General features: G+C 40.3%; 1 protein-coding gene across 19 annotated transcripts in view; it reads right to left on the bottom strand.

Annotated features, from left to right (window-relative positions):
- Nucleotides 1–23,972, bottom strand: part of GPRASP1 (G protein-coupled receptor associated sorting protein 1) — an 87,474-nt gene that overhangs the window by 38,133 nt on the left and 25,369 nt on the right. For 9 of the 19 annotated variants that reach the window (XM_071213324.1, XM_071213317.1, XM_071213319.1 and 6 more), the window contains one exon: nucleotides 17,354–17,508. The exons of the other annotated variants lie outside the window; for them this stretch is intronic. The gene's annotated coding sequence lies outside the window, so the exon portion shown is untranslated. The remainder of the gene's footprint in view (nucleotides 1–17,353; nucleotides 17,509–23,972) is intronic. 19 annotated transcript variants of the gene reach the window in all.

Below are 23,972 nucleotides of genomic sequence, written 5' to 3'. Positions count from 1 at the left end.
TACATTAAAAAAATATGAGGTTCCCATTCGCCCCCACTGCCCCCACCCCACCACTCCTCCCACAATAACACTCTCCCCCATCATCATGTCACATCCATTGCGTCTGGTGAGTACATCTCAGGGCATCACTGCACTCCATGTCCCGTGTTCCACACCATAGCCCACACTTTCCCACCTTCCATCCAGTGGGCCATGGGAGGACATACAACATCCGGCAATTGTCCCTGGGGCACTACCCAGGACAACTCCAAGTCCCAAGAATGCCTCCACATCTCTTCTCTTCCTCCCCTTCCCCGCACCCAGCAGCCACCATGGCCACTTTTTCCACATCAATCCCACATTTTCTCGATTATTAACCACAATAGTTCATGAATAGAATATCATTAAGTCCACTCTGATCCTTACTGTATTCCTCCATCCTGTGGACCTTGGCCTGGTTGTGTCCATTCCACACCTATGTCAAGAGGGGGTTTAGATTCCACATGCATATTGGATGCAATCCTCCTGCTTTCAGTTGTAGGCACTCTAGGCTCCATGGTGTGGTGGCTGACATTCTTCAACTCCATGTTAGCTGAGTGGAGTAAGTCCAATAAATCAGAGTGTAGGAGCTGAAGTCTGTTGAGGTCAGGGCCTGGCTATCATATTGTCAGTCCAGAGATTCAAATCCCCTAGATATATCTTAAGCCCCAGCACCAACTACAATTCCAGTAAAGTAGCATGAAAGGCTTGTGAAAAGAGATCCTATCTGAGTCCATCTCCATCACACAGAAACACCAGCTCCAAAGAAGGGCCAACTGGCATGGCACTGAACCCCATCTGCCATGACCATAGAACCTGTGGTTTTCTTTAGCCCTCAAAAGGACCAATATATGGGGTTGTATCTACTTTATCTGTCTCTGAGACTCTGCTCAGGTGTGCATAAGGGCAATCCTTCTGACAACCTCCAGACTCTTTTTTAGAAACTCATAGCCATATGAACTCATTTGTCTTTTCCATTTCCCCCTTACTTTAGGTCAAAAAGCATTTTTAACTCCTGTTATTATATGTAGACAGGGATATTGTGCTGGTCCGCATTGAGCATTTAATTTAAGGTCATTTTCTAGTTACGTCACCAGCTGGTACTTGGTAGTGATCCCTCGGTGCCCAGGGAGGCTCATCCCCGGGTGTCATGTCCCACGCTGGGGGGAAGGCATTGCATTTACATGCTGAGTTTGGCTTCAAGACTAGCCACATTTGAGTAACACAGAGGCTGTCAGGAGGGAACTCTTAGGCACAGTGCTGCTCTAGGCCTTGTTCTTATTTCAGGTGTATAGGCTCACAAGCATAGTCATTAGTATCAGAGGCTCACTGTTGGACCCTCATTCCTTCCTGGTCCTTACCGTTGCACCTGGGGGACTGCTGCTGCTCCCCTAGGGACGACGACAGAGCCCCACCCCCCCACCCCCGGCCAGGAACCCAGTACTCCCCCAGCTGTTGTTTTTAATTGTTTCCACTATGAGTATATCCAAACATTTCCATGCACCCTGGACATATGCCCTGTATAACTCCCTGTCAACCATATATCGCCTGTCAATAACATCCATACCAGTATTCCTCTGCTGCCATTGTTGAACCACTCTGTGATCCAAAACTTCCTGAAAAGTGAACCCCAATATAATGTTAGGTTCCCTTACTAGTAAAATGGAATATAGCGATGAGTTTAAAGGTTAGATATAGAATACATATTGATTTGGAAAAATTCTACATCCTATCTTTTTCTTTTTTTTCCCTAATTTTGAGCTTCTCTTCACAAGAGCCCTAGATCACAGTAATTCATATATACAATATACAGTACTCCCACACATCCACCATAAAACCTTTTCCCTTCCACAGCAATAATCTTTTAACTTATTCATATCATATTTACTGAAACTGATGTACAGACTCCGAGTCAATAGCTTTCAAATAAGGTGACATCTGTGCTTACATTGTGGTCCATACTTTAGGATATACAGTTTTCTAAATTTTTTAGTTATCCTATGTTTTACATATGGTTTACATTATTAGTCTGTCATGCCCTATATGTTTTTGGTGTATATTACATGTTTTATATCCATCCTTGTGTACTCTCGTGAAACTCCTCTCTTGCCCCTACATTTACCTTGGTTCTACCCATTCAACATCCTTTTTCCCCTCCCCTTGGGGCCCACAGCGACAGCCAATCTCCATTTCCCAAGGAGCCATGTCCAGAGATACTTGCAACAGTGTTCAGGGCCTGAGTTGCTCAACTGCCCTAATGCCCTGGGAGCCACCCTTTCTGTCGAGAGATGCAGTTCTCTCTATTTGATGGCATTAGTCCTCCCCAGGACGTGGGTCCACCCCCACTCTCACTATTTGGGTCTCTACCCAATGGTACAAACCCCCTGGCAAAATGAGCATTCAGACATTCCCCAGGAGTCCGTCCCGTGTCAGTCCATCCCCTCTGAGCATCCTAAACAGGTAACCCTCGTAATTATATTTTGATACGGTTTTCTCAGCATTTTACTCTCAACCAACACCTGCCACTCTCCTATGTTCATATGTTGCCCCTCCCTCCCCCCAATTTTGTGGGCAATATTACCCATCCGCCCATCCCCAGCCCCCCTCAAACCCGCAAAGCCCCACCCAAAGGCAACCCCTTGCCCCCATTTTATCTCTTCTTTGTGCTCATACTAACCGCCAGTTCATCATAGATTCCACCCCTGCAGACGTTGGCTCACATCCTTCCTCCACCCCCCGATTTTCTGTAAGCCTATCTTCCAGTCTCTAGCTCTCTGAGGCAGCTTGCTTATTTCATATCATTGAGGTCATGTAGTATTTGTCCTTCAATGCCTGGGTTGCTTCACTCAACATAAGGTTCTCAAGATTCATCTATGTTATCACGTGTGTTTGTAGTGTATTTGTTCTCAAAGCCGAGTAGAATTCCATTGTATGTATATACCACATTTTATTGATCCACTCATCTGTTGATGGGCATTTGGGTTGATTCCAACTTTTGGCGATAGTGAACAATGCTGCTATGAACATTGGTGTACATATATCGGTTTGTGTCCTTGTTTTCAGTTCTGCTGGGTATATACCCAGCAGTGGTATTGCTGGGTCATATGGCAAATCTATGGTTAGTTTTTTGAGAAACTGCCAAACTTTCCTCCAGAATGGTTCATCCTTCTGCATTCCCACCAGTAGTGGATGAGTGTTCCCCTTTCTTCACATCCTCTCCAGCATTTGTATTCTTCTATTTTTTTCATAGCTGCCAATCTTATGGGAGTAAGATGGTATCTCATTGTAGTTTTGATTTGCATTTCCCTGATAGCTAGAGATTTGGAGCATTTTTTCATGTGCTTTTTAGCCATTTGTATTTCTTCTTTGGAGAAGTGTCTGTTTAAATCTTTTTCCCATTTTTTAAATGGGTTGTTTATCTTTTTATTTTCAAGATATAGGAGTTCTTTATATACGCAAGTTATAAGTCTCTTATCAGATATATGGTTGCCAAATATTTTCTCCCATTGTGTGGGTTCCCTTTTACTTTCTTGACAAACTCCTTTGAGGTGCAGAAGGCTTTAATTTTGAGGAAGTCGCATTTACCTATTTGTTCTTTTGCTGCTCGTGCTTTTGGTGTGATGTTCATGAAGCCATTTCCTATTACAAGGTCTTGTAGATGTTTCCCTACACTGCTTTCCAAGGTCTTTATGGTCTTGGCTCTTATATTTAGGTCTTTGATCCATCTTGAGTTGATCTTTGTATAAGATGTGAGATAGTAATCCTCTTTCATTCTTCTACATATGGATATCCAGTTCTCCAGGCACCATTTGTTGAATAGGCCATTCTCTCCCAGTTGAGAGGGTTTGGTGGCTTTATCGAATATTATATGGCTATATATATGAGTTTCTATATCAGATCAAGTGCACATTGATCATTCTCCAGGATAGATTACCTCTTGGGTTACAAACAATTTAAAAAGTTTTTTAAACACTGAAATTATATAAAGCATCTTCTCTGACAATAATGAAATAAAGCTGGAAACAAAAAACAGGCAGAAAACTGGAATTCCATGGCTAGATGGAAGACAAATAATACTCTTTTTTCCCCATTATTATACTAATTAATTTAAAACTGCTTGTGAGTGAACCACGGAGGTTTTTGCATATCATGAGTTAATGTCTTACCCTCTAGAAATGTTTTTTTTCCTCTTATCCTATGTAAGTCTCATGTAAACATACAAACATACTCAAGATATAGGCAGAACCATGCTCTTATGGTTGATTAGAGAGCCATGTGTAGAACATATTGTGGCTATGACTTTTAAATAATAAACATTTTTAAAAAATTGTTAGCATAGGTTTACTCTGTTGTAGGGCCTGAGTCCAGAATTGTTGAACAGTGGTACTGCCGAAGCCCCCAGTTCGATCCTTAGATTTTTTTGTCCTTTTTTTAAAGATACATAGATCACAAAAAATGTTACATTAAAAAATAAAAGAGGTTCACATACCCCACACCCCACACCCTCACTACTCGCATGTCAAAAAACACATTCATCATTGTGGCACATTCATTACATTTGGTCAATACATTTTTGAGCACTACTTCACTGCATGGATTATAGTTTATATTGTAGTTTACACTCTCCCACAGAGGATCAAAAAAGAAATTGCAAGGGAAATCAGTAAATATCTTGAGATGAATTAAAACGAGAATATACCATATCAAAACTTATGTAATACAGCAAAGGCAGTCCTGACAGAAACATGTATAGCATTCAACACTTACATTAAAATAATAAGAACTAAAATCAAAGACCTAACTGCTGAACTGGAGGAACTAGAAAAAGAACAGTACATTAAAACCCAAAGCAAGTAGGAAGAAATAACAAACACTAGAGCAGAATAAAAAGCAATAGAATGAATGAACAGAACCAAAAATTGGTTCTCTGAAAAGATTAATAAAATTAACAAATACTTAGCTAGACTGACAATGAAAAAAGAGAGAAGACCAAATAAAATCAGAAATGAGAGTAAGGACATTATTACTGACAACACAGAAAATGGTCAGAAAGGATACTATGACCATCTGTAGGACAACAAATTAGGCAACGCAGATGAAATGAACAAAATCTTAGACATACACAAACAACCTACAATGATGAGAAGAAAGAAAACTCAACAGACCAATTACAAGTAAAGAGATTGATTTTGTCATCAAAAACCTCCCAACAGAGAAAGGAATAGAATAGATGGAAGATCAGGTAACTGGGGGGAAATGTAAGTGTTCCACAAGATCGTGCAATGACGGATATAGGCCATGTTATACTCACCAAAAATTTATAGAAGTGTATAGTCTAAAATGTAAACCATAATGTAAACCATAATAATGTAACCAAAAATTTAGAAAAGTGTACAGTCTAAAATATAAACCGTAATGTAAACAATAATGGAACCATTGTAAAAAGCTGTGTTTCAATATCTGCACATCAGTTGTAGCAAATAAAACATCCACATGTAAAAAGATCATTGCTGGGAAAGGGGGAAAAGGGTTTGATGTTGGACATATGGGAGTCCCCTATATTGTATATGTGACTTTCTTGTGATCTAAAATTTTTTTGAAGACAAAATTAAAAATTAAATAAAAAGGATATTGACACTGAGGAAGGAATGGAAGAGATTGCCTTGCCACTGTACATACAGTGCAACTTCTATTACAGTGATGAAAGGCAGAATGTCAAAAAGAAAGTTTCATATTTTTCATTTTTTAATACCCCAAATTATTTTTTACTTTATTTTAGATTTCTAAATTATTATGTATTCTACTTCTAATCTTTATACCTATTATTACTATTTCATTTTCCTTCTAATTGAATTTGGCAATATTTTAGGCCTCATTTTTAAAGAAGTTTTGGATCACAGAGGGGATCTGTAAGGGTAAGGGCCACATTGGGAAAATAGGAATAGGGCTACACTGGGAAAATAGGAATTGCAAATGCTTGGGAAAATAGGAATTGCAAGTGCCTTCAGATAAAATTTTTAAAGCTTCCCACCCGATAAGAAGGGAGGAAGCAGCTGCAGAGGAATCAGTATATAAAATACAGGAAGGGGTTTTACAAACGCAGATATTCTATTCTCCGCTAACTGTAGTATTCCGTTTCTGTGCCTGCTTGCTTGGTTGCTTGCCAGTAGACCCCCTTCCTGGAGGACTATATAAACACCCCTTCCCCTAGACTCAGGGCTGCTCTCTCCTCTGCGCAGGAAGAGGCAGTCACCGTGCAGCTAATAAAGGCTCTCTAATTGGCTTTCAATCCTGAGTTTGAGTGTGATCGATATGGGTGGGTTACAACAGATCAACTATGGCAGAGGTGGAACACTGGTGTTGGGTGTCATTGATGGGGGATACATGGGTGGGAAAGAGTTCTCCAGGGCATGTACACAAGTTATGGAAATATGTTCGGATATTTGTTGGGTATTGTCATAGTAGGTAGAGGTAGGTAGGTAGGTAGGTAGAAGGAGTGCTGAGTTCCTAGCTGGGGGAACTCTGTAGCATTCCCTAATGGAACAGCAATAATCCCCCAAGTGCAAGGACAAACACCAGTGAAGGAGGATGGTCCAGTGATGGGCCCTTGACACTGATCACTATGCATATGAGCCTGTGTGCTTGAAATTCCAACTAGGCCTAGAGCTGCAGGGTGCCTAAGAATTACCTCCTGAGAGCCTCCATGTTGCTCAAATGTGGACAATCTCTAAGCCAAACTCAGCATGTAAATGTATTACCTTCCCCCCAGCATAGGACATGACTCCTGAGGATGAGCCTCCCTGCTGCTGAGGGATTGCTACCAATCACCAGCTGGTGATGCAACTAGAACCAGACCTTGAATGACAGGGGGAAATGGCAAAGACAAATGAGTTTATATGGCTAAGAGACTTCAAAATGAGTTAGGAGATCATCAGAGGGGTCATGCTTATGCAAGTTTCAGCAGGATCCCAGAGACAGCTAAAGTAGATATAACTCCTGGTAGTGGTGCTCCTGAGGGCTACAGAGACACACAGGTTCTACGGTCATAGCAGACGGCTCTGGAGTTCAGTGCCTTGTCAGTGGCCTTACTTTGGAATTTGTGCTCCTGAGTGTGATGGAAGTAGACTCAGACGTTTTGGGAAACTGGCTTACCTGTTCCATATTTGTTGTACTTGTCCCCAGTTATTGTAAACATTGTTGTGCTGATGAGGAACAGCTGTTTTGGAGTTCCTAATAAATATAATGCAGAAACTAGGGTCAAGGCTCTCAGTTCCAGAAGCTGCGAGCCCCCTGGTTCCATCCTTGGTTTCTCTCTTGTGTTTCTCTTTGTCCATTATTTCTGTAAGTTCTGTGTCACCTTCCCTTCAAGCAAAACCTATTGCTGACCTGGTTCTCAGTAATAGAGGCCCCAACGTGGAGCCTGAAGGGAAGAACTCTTCCTTGGAGTGAAACTAAAAGGTGGTGTAAAGGTGTAAATCCCTGACTGGTACAGAAAACCTTCCAAGTCCTTGGTGATGTAGGCTATGATTGGGCGGGGGTGGGGGGTAGGGGGGGCTGTTCATCTCTTTGTAGATAACCTGAGCTATATGTGTCCTGAGCTGTGCATTTGGAACAGTGAAAACTGCAGCCCTGCCCTTGGTAACCATGACAACAACTCCAGTCCTGGAGAAACAGTTTAGCAATGCAAACTCTATAAACTTTAAATATTCAGGGAAAATGCAAAGCAAATGTGCTAAAAGCTTATCTAGAATGTATGAAGTCAATGCTAAAAGCTTACCTAGGATATGAAAGATATAATCTAATTCAAGCTTACTGAGCACTGAAACAAACATTTGGCCCTTTCTCTGTATAAAAAGATCTCAAAAATCTTGTTCGGGGCTCAGATTTTGAATGAGATACTCCAAGCCTGGCCGGTCATAAATAAATCCTTTTTCCTTCCTCAAATTATTCCTGAGTCCTGGACTTTCTATACGCAAATAATTGAACCCGTCAACTTCTACAACATCAGTAAATAAGGACACTTTCGGGTGTTTTTGCACAGTTACGATGGGAAACAAGAGACGGTTCAACAAAATATCGCCCGTATGTCTGTCTCTTGAAACAACTTCTCAAAGCCAGAGAAGCTATGGTCACTAAGCCATGTATTTTGGAACTCTTACAGGTTATAGAACAATATTGCTCATGGTTCCTAGCAATAGCAAGTTTAGAATTAGGAGACTGGGAAAAAGTGGGAAAAGTGTTAGAAAAATTACTTGTAGGAGGTGTTCTTCTCCCTTTTACTATATGGCCCACTTTGATTATAATTAAATATGTTTTAGAACCCTCGCAAACAGAAGAGGATGAAGATAGAGAATGCGAGGAAATTCATCCCATTGTCTTGCCTTCAGCCCCTTCTTTAACTGACTTTAAAAAATCAGTTTCCCCTCCACCAACTCCTTCTCCCCCTCCCCCTCCCATATCTGGAGATGCTCATCCAAAGTTGTCCACTCTACAACAGGGCATCTTAAAGGCTAGAAGGGAGGGTGATTTGGAGTCATTTCAAATGGCCTCTCTGGTTATCATACAAGAAAGAATGGCTCCCGGAATAGATCCTCAAAACCCAAATGGATTTTATGAGTTCATCCATGAACCTTTTCCATTTAAAATATTGAAAGAGTTAAAATCAGCAGTACAACAGTATGGTCCAAATTCTCCTTTTACCTATGGTGCAGTGCAGAGGCTTACTGAAGGCTCTAGGCTGATTCTGGCTGACTGGTTTTGATGTGGGCTATGGGTGGAAGGCTCTTTGTCTCTTCAGAAATAACTAAGCTGTTTGACTTGTGTCTCTTCAGAAATAACTAAGCTGTTTGACTTGTGTCTCTTCAGAAATAACTAAGTTGTTTGACTTGTGGGTGTGAAACGGTAAGAGGCTGCAGTCCTGCTCTTAGGGACCAGCAAGCTCCAGTCCCAGGAAATGTTTAACAAAGCAAGGGCTATAAACTTTAAGTATTTAGGGGAAATGCAAAAACCAAGGCTTATCTAAAATGTCTGGAGTCCTTGCTAAAAGCTTACCTAAGATGTGGAAGAGATATATGCTAATTGAAGCCTATTGAGAACTGAAACAAAGGGACGATTTGGCCTTTCCTCTCTGTATAAAAGACGTTTGAAAATCTTGTTCCGGGCTCGGGATTCAAACAGAAAGCTCCCGAGTCCGGCCGGCCGTCAATAAACCATTTTTCCTTCTCAAAATCATTCCTGAGTCCTGGCCTCTCTATACTCAAATAATTGAACTTCTCTTAAATTCCACAACAGTTTGAGTTAGCACACATCACTCTAGGTCCTGGAGAAATTTTACAATTCAAAGCCTGGTGGACAGATACAGCAGAGACTCAGGCTCCTCACAATAGAGCCCATAATATCCCCATTTCCTTGGACCAATTAGTAGGGGTGTGGAACTGGGCGGGAGTAGATCAGCAATTAGCGATGAATGATCAAGCCATTGCACAAGTTCAACGCTGTTGTTTAAGAGCCTGGGAAAGATTGAGGTTAAAAGTCAGCCTCTGTTGTCATTCCAAAAAAATATTACAGGGACCTAAAGAACCCTACCCTGACTTTATTGCTCGATTACAAGAGACTATCAAAAAGCAGGTCAATAACTTAGAGGCTGCGGATATTATTTTGCATCTAATGGCTTATGAAAATCCTAATCAGATTGTCAGAAAGCCACAGGGTTTATGAAGGGCAAAGTGGATTTGACCGGATATATTAAATTGTGCCAGGATGTAGGGACAGAGGGTCAACATGCAACAGTGATGGCTCAGGCTATGACTGGGATGAAAATCAATAAGAGGTTTTCTGGAAAATGCTTTAATTGTGGAAAAACTGGTCATATGAAAAAAAGATTGTTGAAAAAGGTCTGAGGGAAAAACTCCATTCAGACAGAATATTTCAGCTTGGAAACGACCTCAGTTGTGTCCCCACTGTGGTAAAGAATATCACTGGCCTAACCTATGTCGGTCTAAATACCATAAGAATGGCACCCCCTTGTCGGGAAGCTTCCAGCGGGGCCTGCTTCCATTCCAGTCCTGCTCCAAAAGGGGGTTTTCCCAGTTCAGGAAAGCAACCCTGGCACTCCTCAACACTCCGCAGTGTCCTGAATTTATCCCCCCCCACACCGCCGACAGCAGGAAGTGCAGCCTTAGATATCCCTATGGCTGGACCTGTTATGTTGCTTCCAGGGGATACCCCAGTCTGAGTAAAAATGGGAATAATGGGACCTTTACCAGTTGGCACAGTCAGACTTCTCCTTGGGAGAAGCAGTCTTACCTCACAGGGAGTTAGAGTACACACAAGAATTGTGACTATCAAGACACAAGAATTGTGACTATCAAGGAGAAATTCAAGTTATATGTCTACCTCAGTTCCTTGGAAAGACAATACTGGAGATGGCATAGCACAATTTTTGTTGCTCCCTTATGTTTCCATAGGAGCTGGAAAGAAAGTTCGAGGGAAAAATGGTTTTGGAAGTATAGGAATGACAGTAATATTCTTAACTGAAAAAAATTTAGAATCTCATCCCGTTTGTGGAGTAACCATTCCGAACATACAGTTTAAAGGATGTGTTGATACTGGAGCTGACATTTCTATCATTAGTTCTAACCATTGGCCCCCTGCTTGGCCACTACAAGATGCATCTATTTCTGTTGTGGGACTTGGCACTCCCAGAGGTTTGAAACAAAGTGTGCAGATTTTTCAGTGTCTGGGACCTGATGGGCAACCTGTCACACTGCAGCTGTATGTTGCAGATTTGCCTATCAATCTTTGGGGATGTGATCTATTAGAACAGTGGTAGGCTGAAATTTATATTCCCAGAAGGGCCAATATAGTAAACAAAGACAACAATTAATGAGTAAACAAGGACATGTTCCAGGATATAGGGTTGGGTAAACTCCACTAGGGAATTATTAAATCAATCGATCCCATAGCTCATGGTAATCATGAAGGATTAGGATATTCACCTTTTCCATGATGGCCACTGCTTAGTCTAGCCTCCTTGGATCACCCAAACCCATCCCTACAACTTCTCCGTTTTAGGTTGAATAGTGGCCATTAACTCAAGACAATTTGGAGGCACTTCATAAATTAGTTAAGGAACAATTAGACAAGGGGCATACTGAAGAATCTTTTAGTCCTTGGAACTCTAGGGTATTTCCTATTAAGAAAAAATCAGGCAAATGGAGGCTTTTAACAGACCTCCGAGCAGTAAATGCAGTCATTCAACCTATGGGTGCACTGCAGCCAGGTTTGTCCACACCAGCTATGATCCCTCGTAGCTGGCCACCTGTTGTTATTGATTTAAAGGATTGTTTCTTTACAAACCTTTGGCTCCCCAAGACTGTGAGAAATTTGCATTCTCAGTGCCTTCTTTCAATATGAAGAACACATGAAATGGTTTCAGTGGAAATATCTTCCTCAAGGAATGTTTTTTTTTTAAATTTTTTAATTCATTTTTTAAAAATATTACATTCAAAATATATGAGGTTCCATTCAACTCCACCGCCCCCACCCCACCACTCCCCCCACAGCAACACTCTCTCCCATCATCATGACATATCCATTGCATTTGGTAAGTGTATCTCTGGGCATCGCTGCACCTCATGGTCAATGGTCCACATCATAGCCCATACTCTCCCACGTTCCATTCCTCAAGGAATGTTTAATAGCCCTACTATTTGTCAAAACTTTGTAGCCAAAACTTTAGATCCAATCCGAATGGCTTTACCTTTCTGTTACATTATACATAATATGGATGATACATTATGTGCTGCTTCCTTTTCCCAGACTTTAGTTTTAGCATATCAGGCCTTAGAAAAGAGCTTTACTGCAGCAGGGTTAAAATTTGCCCAAGAGGTGTCCCCCGCGCAAGGGAGCCCCACACGCAAGGAATGCGCACCATAAGGAGAGCCTCCCAGCATGAAAGAAAGTGCAGCCTGCCCAGGAATGGTGCCGCACACACGTAGAGCTGACACAAGATGACACAACCAAAAGAAACACAGATTCCGTGCCACAGACAACAGAAGTGGACAAAGAAGATGCAGCAAATAGACACAGAACAGACAACTGGGGTGGGGGCAGGGGGAGAAATAAATTAAAAATATAAAAAAAATTTGCCCCTGAGAAAATTCAAAAGATTACTCCTGTTTCTTATCTCAGGACTATTGTTGATAAAATTACAATTAAGCCTCTGAAAGTTCAGATTCATAGAGAGTCTATTAAAACTTTGATTTGCAAAAATTATTAGGAGACATAAAGTGGTTGAGGCCCAAAGTGGGCATTTCCAAATATGAACTGTCTTTTTTCTTTATTATGAGGAGATCCTCAATTAAACAGCCCCTGAGTTCTGATGAAAGAAGCAGAACAAGAATTAAAACTTATAGAGAAAAAAATTCAAAGTGCCCAATTTGAACGCATTAATCCAGAACAGCCGCTGCAATTGCTTATTTCTCCTTCTTTACACTTTCCCATGGGAGTCCTGATGCAGCAAGATCATATCATAGAATGGATATTTTTGCCTAATAGTGTTGGTAAAACTTTATCTTCTTATGTGGATTTTATGGCCCAGATTATATTCAAAGGCCGTGAATGCACTCGTGCCCTTCATGGACAGGACCCTTCTCATATCATTCTCCCACTTTTATGCAAAGAAGTTGAGGCTTGCACAAAATCACTTACAATGGCAAATAGCCCTTGCTGATTATATTGGACAAACAGATAATCATTACCCTAAGAAACATATATTACAATTCATTAAGTGCACTCAATGGATTTTACCTAACATAACTAGGTTTCAACCAATATCTGATGCCCCTACACTCTTTACTGATGGGACTGGAAATGGTACAGCTGGGTATACTGGTTATACCCAATTAATTGAAACAGCTTTTATCAAACCCAATATAAATCAATTTCTTTATAAACTTTTTCACAAACTTCAACAGATAATTAGGAATAGAAAAAGTCCATTTTTTATTACATTCAATTACATTCAAATTTACCTGGACCAATGTATTAAGCAATGATGAAGCCGATAAATTAGTTAATCCTGTTTTACAAGGAGCTATTCATTTTCATAATTTACCCATCCGAATGCAGCTGGCCTCAGAGTCGTTTCCCTTTAACACGGACACAAGCTAAGGACATTTTTCCCACTTGCCCATCCCTCAAATTCTTAATAATCCAAAACAATCAGAACCTGGAGTAAATCCCCGTGGTTTAACTGTTAACTCTCTGTGGTAAATGGATGTAACTCATATTGCCTTCTTTGGAAAATTATGTTATGTTCATGTCTCTATACATACTTGTTCAGGATTCATTTGGGCTACAGCTCAGACTGGAGAAACTGCTAAACAGGTAAGACAGCATTTGTTAGCTTGCATTGCTATAATGGGTCTTCCTCAGTCTCCAAAAACAGACAATGTTCCTGCTTACATGAATGTCTCCCTTAAAAGGTTTCTAGATACTTGGAGTATTTCACACACTACAGGACTTCCTTATAACCCCCAAGGACAAGCTATTGTCCAGCGAGCAAATCAAGCCCTAAAACTCATACTACAAAAACAAAAAGGGGGAGACAGGGAGACACCGCAGGTACTCAATTTTCATAACTGTGGAATAACCCTGGAAGTTACAGCAGCTGAAAGGCATTTCCAAACTAATTCTAAAACTCAAACCCAAACTCTGTCTGAAAAACCTTTAAATTAGTGGAATGGTCCACTGACCAATGATTGGTCAACAGGGAAGCTGTTAACTTGAGGAAGATGTTTGCTTGCATTTCCCCCAGGAGACGGAGAACGTCCTGTGTGGGTACCAGCTCGTTGGATAAAGTCATAGCATGAACGCTAAAAGATGAGGAAAGTTCCTGTGGAACCCATAACCTCCGGTCATGCAGATGGAGAAACGGACGCTGAAAACTACATGGATGGGTCTCGTTCCGAAGACTAGAATGGCTTTACATTAAAGTAACTAAACTACAAAACTTGTTTAAGCATGGCATCATAAAGCAAGTATTGCTTGGGGACAGAAAGAGATTAAGAAGGAAATTGAGAGGAGAAAAACTGTAAAAGAAATGTTGGGTTATAAAAGAAAGCAAGAAGAAAAATTACAAAAAATGATAGAGGAAAGAAAACAGAAAAGGCAGAAGACAGGGCAGCTCAAGAGCGTATAAAAAGTCAAATTTATGTCAATGAAGAAATTCTTGTTAGTAGATTTGGAACTGCTTTTGTGTTTGTTTGTTCAATGCCAGTGTGTATGCTGTAATTGTTTCAGTGTATGTTGTAACTCTTTGTGACTGTTCATTGTCAGTGTATATTCTGATACCTCCAGATGGTGATATAATTTGATTAAAAAAAAAAAACAAAACAAAAACTGAAAGAGCTCTACATAAATGGCCAAAAATTAAATAAGTATTTACATTATTACCTAAGTTTAAAATGTTAATGAGATCTCTAAAATAATAAAAAGTGTAAGTCTTGATTAATAGACTTACTATGTCTCGTTGTAAAAAATGGTTCTTGCTTAAATTGAAATTAATAACTTATTTTTCTTCATAGGATAAAATGAAAGATGTAAAAATTAAGTGAATATTGAAAAAGGTAAGAGGTTTGTGGGAATGCTAACTGAAATTTAAGGTGTATTTTGTCTTAAAATAAAATGGTTTTAAAAAATCAGAAAATGGAGACATGCTGGACAGAACTAGTATGCATATAGCAAGTTGTAAAAGTATTGTGATAGTATTCAGTGAGTTAATGTGTTTTGCAAAAATAAAATGAACCTGAATGAATATAAAAAGTACAAATTGTGTGAAAAGGTCAGCAATGGACTTCTGCAGTTCTTCCTCAAGGATTTCTTCCCTGGCCTGATGGCAATGAATCTAGATGCATAGAAGAAACCTGTGGCAGTGACCCTACTAAGAAACATCAGAGTCAATGGTATTTTAAGGGCCTGGAATAGGCAAACAATTGGGACAAGCTGTAAGGTCCTGCTACTCTATCAAATTATTAAATGTTGTTTGGATGGGTAAGACAAAACTATATCATCTACTGTATTTGATAAAGTACAATGTTTTCTCATGTTAATAGAATTAGTAATTGTTGGAATACTAAAACTCTTTTATCCCTCACTAAGATGTGTTAATTAGGAAAGGTCCTTCATGGGAGTGGGAGGACCTCCAGCAGGCTGCTTTAAAAAATAAAAAAAGCGGACATGGCCCAATGGATAGGGCGTCCGCCTACCACATGGGAGGTGCCCGGGCCTCCTTGACCCGTGTGGAGCTGGCCCATGTGCAGTGCTGATGGGCGCAAGGAGTGCCCTGCCACACAGGGGTGCCCCCCTGTAAGGAAGCCCCACGCGCAGGGAGTGCACCCCATAAAGAGAGCTGCACAGCATGAAAGAAAGTGCAGCCTGCCCAGGAATGGCACCGCACACACAGAGAGCTGATGCAGCAAGATGACGCAACAAAAAGAAACAGATTCCTGGTGCCGCTGATAAGGATAGAAGAGGTCACAGAAGGACATACAGCGAATGGACACAGAGAACAGACAATTGGGGGGGGGAAGGGGAGAGAAATAAATTAAAAAATAAATCTTAAAAAAAATTAAAAAAAATAAGGGAAGGTGAATATTGACTTAGCCTGTGTATTGGCTGTGGCCAGCACCAATATTGGCTTTGGGTGGGGTTTGTAGCAAAGACAATATTCTAATTGAGTACCCCTAGGGTTTTAGTCACAAATGTGGGAAGAGGCCAAAAGTACAATATAAAAAAGCAATTGTGTGCAGCATAGCAAGTCCTGCTGAAAGTGAAAGATGTAACCCAATAGTGTCTGGTCACTCTGAAGGCTGCCATCCCTATCCAGAAGTGGACTGCAAATACTAAAATCAAAACTGAAACAATGGACTGTTGTGAATTACCCTCTATGGGGGAGAGATCTGTTGAAGAACATCTGGGATGCCTGCCAGCAGTGACAGTTAACTGACATGTCCCTGCCCACTCCTCTTACATCCCTCTCAGGACTGATGAGGCAGATACCTCATGAAGATCCAGAGCCATTCAATTGACATCTGAGAATGAAGCAGAGTAGCTCCACCAGAAAAGTGAACATCATAAATACCAGACCTTGTGGTGCCTAGTACAGGAGTTCCTGCTGCCTGCCATTCACCAACAGCTTGTGGCCTTAATGCTCACTTCAATGACTGTGACATCAGCACCCTCCTGTTCTTAGAAGGGGCAAGATATGCTTTCACTATTACAGACACTGCAATGGGACTCAAAACAGGTCAGCTATTGTTTTCTGCCTGGAAAAAGAGTCCTCACAATGATGTACTTAAGTTTAAATTCAACACTGAGTTGTGGTCCAGTGAAGATGCTAAGAGCAGGACCAAGGAAGGCACTGAAATTATGTGATAAACTTTTCAGCTGATCTACAGCCCAAAATGGGGAAGTAACAATAAGTTGTCATTGCCTATGCCTCAAACTATACAAATTGGGGAAAATGAGGTTATTTTTGATCGAGTACAGGCCTGTATAGCCTTGCTGGTAGGAAATCTTAAACTCAAAAGTTGTCACTAGTTGGAAGTTTGTATAATCTGTTGTAGTTAGTGATTATGTATAAAATGCTCTTCCAAACTTGGAGGAAAAATTACAAAATGTAATGAAGGCTGGAATTGTTGATGGACTACAGTCACTAAATGCTATGGCTTGGGAAAAAGTTGGGAAGGAGGTATTCTGGGAGGAATGTTGCTTGTTTGTCCTTGTTTCTTTTGAACTTAGTCTTCAGAAGCACGCAATGAGCCCTTCGGGGTATGAAGCAGCAAGATACTACCAAATCTGCCTTTGTTGCCTTACAAAAACAAAAAGGGGGAAATGTTTGGGAAACTGGCTTACCTGTTCCCTATTTGTTGCACTTGTCCCCAATTATTGTAAATGTTGCCATGCTGATGAGGAACAACTGTTTTAGAGTTCCTAATAAATATGATGCAGAAACTAGGGTTGAGGCTCTCAGTTACAGAAGCTGTGAGCCCCCTGGTTCCATCCTTGGTTCCTCTTTCATGTTTCTCTTTGTCTATTATTTCTGTAAGTTCTGTGTGGCCTTCCCTTTGAGCAAACCTATTGCTGAGCTGGTTCTCAGCACTCAGATGTGACCTCTCTACACATGCCTTTTCTATCACTCTTACTGAAACTATGGTTGGTGCTGGGGTTGGTGTATGCTCCGGAGACTTGAATCTCTGGACTCTCTATATGCCGGCTGGGCCCTGAGCTTCAGGGGAATTGCAGCACTTACTCTCCGATTCATTGTACTTACCCAGGTCAGCTAACAGCGAGGTGAGGATGGTCAGCCACTACACCAGGGAACCGAGAGAGTCTACAACTGCAAGCAGGAGAATCACATCTGTCATACTTGTGGGATCTAAGCCTCCTCTTGATTTAGAGGTGGAATGGACATCGCCATCCCAGGGTCTGCAGGAGGGATCAATAAAATATGGATTAGAGTGTACTTACAGGTATTCTACTATAAAATTATTGTGACTCTAGCAATGGAAGAAATTATACCATTGATGTGGAGACAGTGGCCACAGGAGTTGCTGAGAGGGAAGAAGAGGTGTGATATGGTGGCACTTTTGGAACTTGGAGTTATCCTGAATGATACTGCACGGACAGATGCAGGACATTATATATCCTGCCATAACCCACTGAATGGACTGGGGGTGAGTGTAAACTACAACGTAAACTATAATCCATGCAGTGTAGCAGTGCTCCAGAATGTATTCACCAAATGCAATGAATGTGCCACACTGATGAAACAGGTTGATGTGGGAGGAGTGGTGGGGGTAGGGAGTGGGGTATATGGAAACCTCTTAAATTTTTTAATGTTACAGTTTGTGTGATCTATTTATCTTAAGAAAAAAAAGACAATTAAAAAAAACCACACCTCTAAACAAAGAAATTTCCAGGACCAGATGGCTTCATGGGTAAATTCTACCAAACATTCTAAGAATAATCAATACCAATGCTACTCAAACTCTTTAAAAACACTGAACAGGAGGAAGCACTACCTAACTCATTCTGTGAGGCCAAAATCACCCTAATACCAAAGCCTAAAACAGATACAAGAAAAGAAAATTATCGACCAATAGATCTTAAGAATGTAGATGCAAAAATTCTCAACAAAATACTTGCAAATGTAATCCAACAGTACATTAAAAGAATTATACACCATGATCAAGTGTGTTTTGTCTGAGTTATGCATGGGTGGTTTAACATAAGAAAATCAATTAATGTAGTATGCCACATTAACAAAACGAAGGGAACAAAAACATATGACCATCTCAATTGACACAGAAAAAGGCATTTGACAGAAATGAGGGTCCATTCTTGATTAAAACAGAAAAATAGGAATAGAAGGAAAATTCCTCAACATGATAAAGGGCATATATGAAAAACCCACAGCTAACATCATACTCAATGGTGAAAGCCTGAAAGTTTTCCCTGTAATATCTATAACAAGACAAAGATGCCCATTGCCACCAGTTATTCAACATGCTACTGGCAGATTTAGCCAGAGCAGTTAGGCAAGAAAAAGAAACAAAAGGCATCCAAATTGTAAAGGAAGAAGTAAAACTTTCACTATTTGCAGATAGTATGATCTTATATATAGACTGTCTTGAAAAATCTACAACCAAGCTATTAGAGCTAATAAATGAATTCAGCAACATGGCTAGGTACAAGATCAACATGCAAAACTCAGTAGTCTTTCTATACACTACTAGTGTTAAAATCTGCTGGGTACAATATACAAGAAATGAGTTAGCTTTTCCAATGGGAGTTTATTAGGTTAAAAGATTACAGTTCTGATTCTGAAGCCATGAAATATCCAAATGAAGGCATCATCAGAGATGCTCTGTCACTGAGCTGCAGCTCTGGGCCATCAGGCACATGGTGGTGTCCGCTCTTCTTTCCCCTCTCCTCTGGGCCTCACTGCTTTCAGCTTCTGACTGTTCCTTCTGTGGCTTTTTCTCTACCGGTTTCACTGAATTCAACTTCTGGAGGCTTTTCTCTGTCTCACCAGCTTTTTCCTGTGTTTGCATCATTTTATTCCTCCATTTATAAAGGACTCCAGTAAGAGTATTAAAATCTACCCTGGGTCATGCCCCACTGAAGTAATCTGATCAAAAAGATGGTCCCTTAAATGAATCTAATAAAAAGGTCCCATTTTTAATAGGTTTACATGCACAGGAATGGATTAGCTTTGAGAACAGGATTTTCTGGGCTCCACAAGACTCAATTCAGCACATTCTATCCTCTGAACCCCCAAAATATAATTCTTTCCATATGCAAAATGCATTCATTCCATCACAATATTTCAAAAAACCTCAAATCATCTCAGCAACAGTATTAAGTACAAGTCTCATCAAAATGAGTTATAGGCATATAGTCTGTCCTGGGTCAAAATTCCTTCTGACTGTGGACATGTGAAACTTAAGTCAAGTTATCTGCTTCCAGTGTACAGAGGAAGGACAGTCACAAGATAAATATTCCCATTGCCATCGGGAGAAATTGTAAGGAAAACAAGGGTTACAGATCCCAAGCAGTTCCAAAAACCAGCAGGGCATACTCCATTTGATTTCAAAGTCTGACAGTCATCTATAGAACTGTAGTTTCTCCTCCTTGGGGCCAGATGGAATGTCGTTCCTTTCCAAGGGCTTGCCAAGAAGGGATATGCTTGACTCCACCCACATCAAGCATCTGGGTTGCATCCAAACTCTAGACCCCACCCTCTGAGACAACTGGGTTGATGACCACATTCTTCCCAATTTCTGGAGCACAGGCTCAACCCATCCTAACCATGGGGTTGCAGCCAAACTCTCCTCAATCCCCAAGGAATATGTTCTACCCTCCCTGAACCCTGGGGTGATAACACTCTCAATCTCCCTGAACAATAGGGCAGAAGGCCCATCCTCTCCAAGCTCTGGGGTATATTCACTCTTTCCCCACACATGTGTGTAGTCCCTTTCTTGGCAGAGAAGATGTATATAGTCCAGACCTCAGTTTCCATTGTTCTGCCATTGAAGTAATTTTTCCTTCAATCTCTCCCTTTTCTTTCCCTTTTAGTTCAGGCTGGAAGTGGTTTCATTCATACAGATACCACAAAAAAAAAACTTGTTGGTTTAGCATGCAAGAAACAGGAGTCTAAGCCGTCAGACAGTTAAGATCTTTCACAGATCCTTCCTGGATAATTGCATTTCCCATCCTGGCTTAGACTGAAAGGACTGGTTGGGTTTATGTTCAGTTAAATTTTCACATGGGGCATTATCCTCTGGGGACTCATTTTCTGAAACCTCAGAATTTCCCAGACCATCAATTTCTGGTTTTCTTTGTGCCCAGGTGTTCAGTTTTCGCCATTTCCCTTTTCTCTCGCATTTTGCTATAAGCTGCAAGGAGAGGCCAGGTCATACTTTCTACATTTAGTTTGGAAATCTCCTCAGCTACTATCCTAACTCATCACTTTCAAATTCTCTCTTTCATCTAACATCAGGAATCAATTTTGCCAAGATCTCTGCCTCTTTAAAACAAGTATCACATTTCTTCCAGTTTGCAATGACATATTCACCACTTCTGTCTAAGACCTCATTGGAAGTACCCTTTAGCATCCATATTCCTACCAACAATCTCTCCAAAGCACTCTAGGTCTTTTCTGTCAAGTGTCTCACAATTTATCAGAATCTACCCTTAACACATTTATAAAACCATTCCAACATTTTTGGTATTTGCGTAACTAGACATGCCCTACTCTCCTGGTACCAATTTTTGTTTTGGTTTGCTAAAAGCAGCTGGGAGCAAAATATCAGAAATGTGTTGGTTTTTGCAGTGGGAAACAGTTGCCTCAAACAGCAGGCTCCTAAGGGCTTTAGAGACATCCAGAAACTATAAGCAGGGAGACAGCTCAGGAATTCGGCACCCTTTCAGTGGGCCTTAATGAATTTATGCTCCCCAATATAACGGAGTTAGGTTTATTTATAGGTTCTCTTCGCATGGCTCTTCTGCTCCTTTTATTTGGACATATAATTAGCACTGTACTTGATAAATATATGTCCCAGAGACTTAAATCTTTGATCCATCCACGTGCCAGTTGTGCCCTGAATTTCACCAGAGTTGCAACACCTATTCTCCAGTTCATTGAACTCGCACAGGACAACTAACAAGGAGATGATGATGGACAATGCCCTTCCCAAGGAACAGAGTGATCTGTATCTGCAAGCAAGACAGTTCCATCTATCTGTTCCCTGGGATCTAAACTCCCTCTCAATAGAAGCAGAGGGGCATCACCATTCCAAAATCCTCAAGATGGGGAATGAACAATGGACTAAATAGACTTATTATTATTCTATTATAGACTTGTTATTATTCTAGCAATGGAAGAACTCTTATCATTGATATAAAAGCAGTGGCCATCAGAAGTTCTGAGGGATGGGACAGGGAAGCATAGGTGTAATATGGGGGCATTTTTTGGAAATTGGAGTTGTCCTGCATGACACTGCATGATAGATACAGGCTATTGTATATTTTATCATAATCTACAAAATTGTGCGGGACAGAGTATAAACTATTAATGTAATGTAAACTGTAATCCATGGTTAATACCAATGCTTCAGTATGTGTTCATCAATTTTAACAAATGTACCATACTAATGAGGGATGTTGTTGATGTAGGAAAGTGTGGAAGGGGAAGGGAGTGCAGCATATAGGTCTCCCTTATATTTTTTATGTAACATTTATGTAATCTAATTCTCCTTTAAAAATAAAATATATATATATATTTTTTAAAACTTAAAATTCTAAGGCTTTGAAAGTGCTCAAATTGTGGGATCATCAGAGTTGTTTTCTCACCAAGCTGCAACTGTAGGCAATCAGGCACATGGCAGTGTCTGCTCAAGTCTCCCCTATCCCTTCTCCTCTGGGCCTCAATTTCACCTTCAGGCTGCTCAATACACGGATTTTCTCTCTCCCAGGTTCATTGATTTCACCTTCTGGAGGCTCTTCCCTGTCCCTGCAGCTCTTTGCTGTGTCCATGCCTTTTTAGTCTTCCATTTATAAAGAACTCCAATAAAAGAAATAAGGCCCATCCTGGGTCACACTCCAGTGAAATGATCTAATCAAAAGGAAGACCCTTAACTGAATCTAATCAAAAAGTCCATCTGCAATAGACTTACACACAAAGGAATGGATTGGCTTCAAACCATAACAACCATAACAACATAATGAGCAAGCTGAGGAACAAATCAAAAATTCCATTTATAATAGCTACTAAAAGAATCAAATATATAACAATGAATTTAACTAAGGATGTGAAAGACTTGTACACAGAAAACTACAAAAGAGTGCTAAAAGAAATCAAAGAAGGACATTCCGTGTTCATTGAAGACTAAATATCATTAAAATGTCAATACTATCCAAAGTGATTTACATATTCAACACAATTCCAATAAAAATTTCAACAGCCTACATTGCTAAAATGAAAAAGCCAATTATCAGATTTAATTGGAAGGTTAAGATGACCCACCTAGCCACAAACATCTTGAAAAGGATGAATGAAATCAGAGGACTCACACTATTTGACTTTAAAACATATTACAACGTTGCAGTGGTCACAGCAGCATAGTATTGGCACAAGGACAGATATACTGACCAATAGTATAAAACCAAAAGTTCAGATATAAACCCTCACATTTATGGCCAATTAATTTTTTACAAGACTACTGTATTAGTCAGTCAAAGGTGTACGGATGCAAAGTACCAGAAATCTGTTGTCATTTATAAAGGGTATTTATTTGAGGTAGAAGGTTACAGTTACAAGGCTCTAAAGAGTCCAATTCAAGGTACTATAAGAGGTACTTTCTCACCAAAGTCTGTTGCCATGTGTTGAAGCAAGATGTTTGCTGATTTCTGTGAGTGTTTGCCATTCCTCTTCCTCTAAGTCTCTGTGGGCCCAGCTTCTTCCTATCTCAGCAGTTGGCTGGAGGGTTCTTTTCTTTCCAGGCCTTTTCAGCTGCACAAGGCTCTGGTCTCTTCAGCTGTAAACTATCAGACAAATAGTTCAGCTCTCCTTGGGGTTTTAGGTGTTTGCGCCTTCTCCTTTCTGTCACATGGCAGGACTGAAATGACCAAGTTCTCTTCTCTTCTGTGTCTTCTTCTATCTGTCTTCTTGAATGAGTGTCCATTTATATAACCCACCGAGGGGGTGGGGACTTAAACTGAGTTACACACTATTGATGTGGTAGAATCAAAACCCTAATCTTAACATAATTTAATCAAAGACTTCTCAGCTGAATCTCATACTATCAAAGGAGATCACATCCAGAGGAACAGACCAGTTTACAAACAAACATAATCTCTCTTTTTGGAATTCATAAATAATCTCAAACTTCCACAACTGCCAAGGGAAAGAATAGTCTCTTCAACAAATGGTACTGTGAGAATTGGATATCCACATGCAAAAGAATTAAGGAGAAGCCCTATCTCACAAAATATACAAAAATTAACTCAAAATGGATCAAAAGCCTGAATCTAAGAAGCAAAACTATAAAACTCCTAGAAGAAAATGTAGGGAAGCATCTTTAAGATCTTGTGATAGGCAATGGTTTCTTAGACTTTACACCAACAGCAAAAGCAACAAAAGAAAAAAATAGATAATTTGTACCTCCTGAAAATTTACAACTTTTTTGCCTCAAAGGACTTTGTGACAAAAGTAAAAAGATAACATACTCAATGGGAGAAAATATTTGGAAACCACATAATGGAAAAGGGTTTAATATCCAGAATATATAAGAAATCCTATCATTCAACAATAAAAAGACACAAAACCCAATTTAAAAATGGACAAAGACTTGAATAGACATTTCTACAAAAAGGATCTAGAAATATCT

This window comes from Dasypus novemcinctus, chromosome X, assembly GCF_030445035.2.
Source record: "Dasypus novemcinctus isolate mDasNov1 chromosome X, mDasNov1.1.hap2, whole genome shotgun sequence".
Lineage (NCBI taxonomy): Eukaryota > Metazoa > Chordata > Mammalia > Cingulata > Dasypodidae > Dasypus > Dasypus novemcinctus.
This window is presented reverse-complemented; position numbering and strand designations above follow the sequence as displayed.